At 42.3% G+C, this 4,958-nt stretch overlaps 1 pseudogene; it reads right to left on the reverse strand.

The window, feature by feature from the left end:
• Window positions 1-346: 346 nt before the first annotated feature.
• Window positions 347-4,585, reverse strand: LOC142182610 (ATP synthase protein MI25-like; annotated as a pseudogene).
• Between the last annotated feature and the right edge of the window lie 373 nt (window positions 4,586-4,958).

Genomic DNA, 4,958 nt, shown 5'->3' on the forward strand with positions numbered 1-4,958 from the left:
CAGGGTTCCCTTTGTTCGGTGTCCGAGAAAGAGAAAGGAATCTATTCGGGAAGCGCTTACCAGCCCCTTTACCGATACCAAGGGGAAGTAGGAATTAGACCAATAGGGCACTGCTCTCCGCCTGTCGTAACAACAACAAAAGTCCATACCGGAATTTCATTACCTTATTCCTTAAACTCTAAAACGGAGACATTGGTACAAGAAGAGGCTCGAGAGACCTCGAGCGTAATATATGCTACCATCGGAGAGACTTTAGCCACATCTTAACCCATGGTTGAATAATGAGGTGATCAAGAAAGTCGTGGGCCTCGTAGTACCCGCATACGACAGCTCTATGGAGCTTTTCGGGTCGAAAACCTGTTCGACGTCAGAACCGATCTCAAAACCCTAATATCACCCTCTGAAGAGAAAGGACTTTCTCTATATCTATATCTATGCAACTAGTTCTTTCACTTGCTTCCAAATCCATCCATCTTACTTACTCAAAAGCTTTGAATATTCTACTCGAAATCTTGCTTCTAGCTTTGGGCACCTCTGACATAAAGAGAAATAGCGTATATACAAGGCTAGCCTTTTCTCTCAAGCGTCTTGGTATTGGATCCGCTCTTCTGTTAACATGAACATGAATTAGATTCTATTCTAATTCTTTATTCTTAAGAGAATCCCCCACCCGAACCATTCTTAAGACCACCAAGCTCTCTCGAATAAATTCTACTCTTTCTGCTTTCGAGCTACACTGGGGGCAAAATCTTTTCCCCACTAAGACATGCATCTTTATGGCTATATCGTCCTGAAGATGGATGCGACGGGAAGAAGTGGCATTTGGAAGTGTTGCTGACTTAACATTTAGGTTTCGGCATAACAAAGCTTGCACTGTCTTTTCGCACTTAGGCGCACAGTGTGCCATTGGTAATGATTCTACTACGGTGCCACAAATTCGCAAGTTGATCCTAAGTAATCGTTGTTGTTCATTGGATTCCGGAGGAACTACTTCGTTAGGATTGGGGAATTGCTGCGATTCTTCCTGAATAGCCTGGATTCTCCCGCCGAGAGTCACTTTGAAAGTCTTACCTAAACTCTTCCTACTGAATATGATAAAGCCTATAAAACGTAGAGCTACTATCATTTCTTCATTATAAATTGAGATCTTCTTCGAACTTGATGCACAAATAGATAGAATAGCAAGCAAATAGCATCTTTCTAGCCTGCATATTCGTGGAACTCTATCTCATTTAGAAAGCCTGATCTCTATCTTTCAGCAACTGAACGGGAAGTGTTTTAAGAATAAGAAAGGACATTAGAATCGGATGCGCTCGCCCAGCGAGAAAGGCCCTGACCCTGCCAACCAAGTATCAAAAAGAAAGAACAGAAAGAAATGAGAAGAGAACTTCGTATTTTGGTAACTCTCTAGGAGTCAACTTTAACCTTGAATGCTATTAATAGATTCTACAGCAATAGTCCCTCGGACTCGGAAAGTAATAACTAAAATATCTAACCCAATAGCAGATTCTGCAGCTGCCACCGTTGGAACCAATGAAGCAAATGGTTGATGTTCGTTCTCTTCCTCTGTGCATCTCTGTGATGGGGCTCATCATAAGCTTTTTTTTCTCAAGCTCATCATAAGCTTTTTTTATCCTCTTCTTCGTGTTCTATTGATCAGAAGCATCCAGCAGCGCCTCGCCGGTTTCGAATTCTAACACAAAATGGCCAAAGAATCAATTAGTAATATGCCTTCTATTGCCAAAAGACCTTATCTTCTCCTCTTGGTAAAGAGAGCCTCCATTTCGAGTTCGACAAAGTGAAAAAATCGATTCAATCATTCAAGTCGGATAGCATTTATCTACACTAGGATCTGACCTACATGAACTTCTTTCTTCTCTTATGATATTTCGAATAGCGAGAAAGATAAATAATGGGGAATAGAATACAAGTGTTGAGTACCAGCTTCTACTCTTGTGAAAGGTGGGCCTGGCCTCTTCCTTTCTATTTAGAAAGTGAAAGTCCTTGCCGGTGTGACAGTATGAGTAGACAGTGCTCTTCTCTTTCCGGGTTCATAATCGGTGCTATTGAATCTGCAGTTAAGGGAATATCGCCAGTTCTTTGAAAAAGAGTTCCGCTCACTTCATCCCTCTCCTTTCAGTCGAGTCACTTCGTCCCTTTGAGGGAGGTTTAGCCTAGCCTTCAGGTCCCATAAAAAAAATGGAGCTTACCGGTTTATAGAATTGAGAAATAGATGTCCTACCAAGGCTGTATGGAATAGAATAAAGGGTTAGGGTTCTTGCGGGAAGAAGGACAAACCGGGCCCCTAGTGGTCCTTATCTTATCACGCCACACATGGAGCCATCTTAAATAGGTAAATTGGTTTGGGAAGACGGGGGAAAAACATCCATCGTTTAGGTTTCTGAGTAGCTAAAGTTAAGATAGAATAGGTCATCACATCCTGGGGTTGAAGAATGAGCAACTTTAAAAAGGAAACGGCAAGCAGTAAGGAGAGTAGTAACGTCGTATTATCTATCCGAAGCAGTAGCAGGCCAGACACTGGTCTTTCTATCTTCTGGCTATTCCCAGAAGGAATTTTCGAGCTTTTGAAATAATAGCTGTGGCACTCTCTTTCTTCCATAGAGAAGGAACTTATCCTTAGACTTTTGGAGCTTTGGCTTTGGTTTGGACCTGTACTAGTCCGAGAAGTGAGAGCACCAGATTGGAAGATGCTGGTTCGATAGGACCTAAAAAAATGCTAATAAGGAGGAGGCTAGTTTGCTAGGTTGTAGATCTTCTCCCTTATTCTTTATAGAGGAATCCCCTAAATTAAAATAAGATCTTTCTCCGCTCCGTCAAAAGCCTGATTGAGACAAATCAGCTCTTACTGTTCTCCGGTCTTTGCTCTTGAAGATCCGCTCTTGAGAACCTCTATCTATTTCTTCAAAGCCTCATTCGAAGCCTGTCAGTCTTACATACAGTATATTACCCGCAAGTTCATCTTCTTTGATAGGATATTAGATTAGTCAGCAATCCAAGTTCCAGCTGGTTCTCAAACTTCAGAGGTGGCCTTACTTCCTTTTTAAAGCAAACATGTGGGCATAAAAAAGAATGAAATTGATAGAATAGAGGAAGATTAATGTGCAGCTAATTCTATACCAGCCAATTCAATTGTTCAGCTACTACGAAAAAACTTACTATTATGGCTATGTAAGGGGACCGACTTTCCCTTTTTCAATCACCTCCTACCTTAAGGTAGGCCCACTGCTGAATACCCTCAATCGAAAGGTCAAGTAGATTATATAACCCCATTGTATGAAGAGTTGCTCCAGGGATCGCACCCCTTGGCCTAGGGTATACACTCAGATCTGGAGGCATACCTAATTAACGATAAGAGCATAGATCTCCTCTCTCCTTCGGACCCTCTACCTCTACTTCATTCCACTCATAAACAGCCTTCCAACAAGGAAAAAGAGATAAAGAAGAAAATTCTTAAATTCCCACAAATGGTTTGAATAAGCATTCCTTAGAGAGGGAATATCGGATGAGACACTATTTGGCCTTCTCTCAGGAGTTGTAGATAGTATCACCTTTAGCTGGTAGCTAGCAAAGAAGTTATCCCCTATCAACGTATATAGTTGAGGGCAAACCGAGGTTTTACCCGCAGCTTCTGTCCATGAATCTTCTTTCGCTTGGTTACAGGACTAGAGCGAATCGTCTCTTGTGCTACGGTCTAATATATGTGTCAAAGAGCGGATTCTGTTGCAGCGGATACGGGGCATGCCCCTGAGCCTATTGATTCAATTCCTAGCAAGTCCTGTCTCTCTCCTTCACTTAAAACACAGCCTGTGATGATTCTTAATTACTTTTTTTGAAACTTCAGTAGGCTCTCCCTTCTTTGGTGATAAGGCTCATCAGTAGATTGACTACGAGGCCGAAGAGTCTTACTACAGGGGTTACCACTCCTGCAAGACTGATTTGGGTTCCAGAGTTGTTATAAGGGCGGGACGGCGAGAGGAGGAAGCTACTACTACCGGGCGAGATGTTAGTGGAAAAGAATAGGGTTCAGAGGAGAGGTCACAAGCTACCACTACTACGTAATCTACTTCTACTGCTACTTGAAATCGATTCTCTTTCATGACTCTCTTTCTCATTCTCTTTCCACCACTAGTTAGAAATAGACAAGAGCATTCCCTGGAACAGGCCTACGAGAGGTATTCAACAAGCGCCACTCAACTGCGCAAACTAAGCCCTCCATAGAAGTTCAAGGAAGTAAAGCTACATACTACTGGAAAGAGATGGGCTTTCTCCTTTCTATTTCTTGCGGGCTATTGATTTCGGGTTGAGACTTTGCTTGCTTACTTTCACACTTCCTTCAGTGAGCTACTTAAGGTTTAAGGTAAGGGGCACTCCTAGCATAGATTACCATTCTAACCTGTCTTTGCTGGTAGATAGATGCGCTTAATTAGTTACCTGAATTAAAGAGGACTCTTGAATAAGTTGACTTCGCCTGGGCGTCATCTTTCCTTTCATTCACTAGTTGAGTACTTCCTCCTGTCAGATAGAAGCTTTTCAAAGGAGTTTTCACTTCCTCAATTAAGGGCATTCTAGTTCGACATGCTACCTTCTCGATGTATCGATTCTTGGTAGACAAGGCTGGTTTAGATCGAGACGCCCACCTTTCGGTCCGGGGCTGAAGTTTTCTCTTTCTGTCGGAAAATGAGCTTCTGGCAAAACATCGGGAGGGAGTGATACTGCTTCCTTAATTCATCAATTCCCATCTATAAAAGGGATCCAATTCGGTATCTTGCATACGAATTCATGTTGTCAACGAGGATCTTAGCCCATTTCCTTGTTGTTTTCCCGTAAAATGAAAAAAAAAGAAATGCCTTTAAGTGAAAGCAGAATGTAGGAATGAAGCTTCCCGGAGTCCATCGATTCATTCCCAATCCCATCCCGTTCTCTCACCAACTTGAATA

Source organism: Nicotiana tabacum, chromosome 7 (assembly GCF_000715075.1).
Source record: "Nicotiana tabacum cultivar K326 chromosome 7, ASM71507v2, whole genome shotgun sequence".
Classification (NCBI taxonomy): domain Eukaryota; kingdom Viridiplantae; phylum Streptophyta; class Magnoliopsida; order Solanales; family Solanaceae; genus Nicotiana; species Nicotiana tabacum.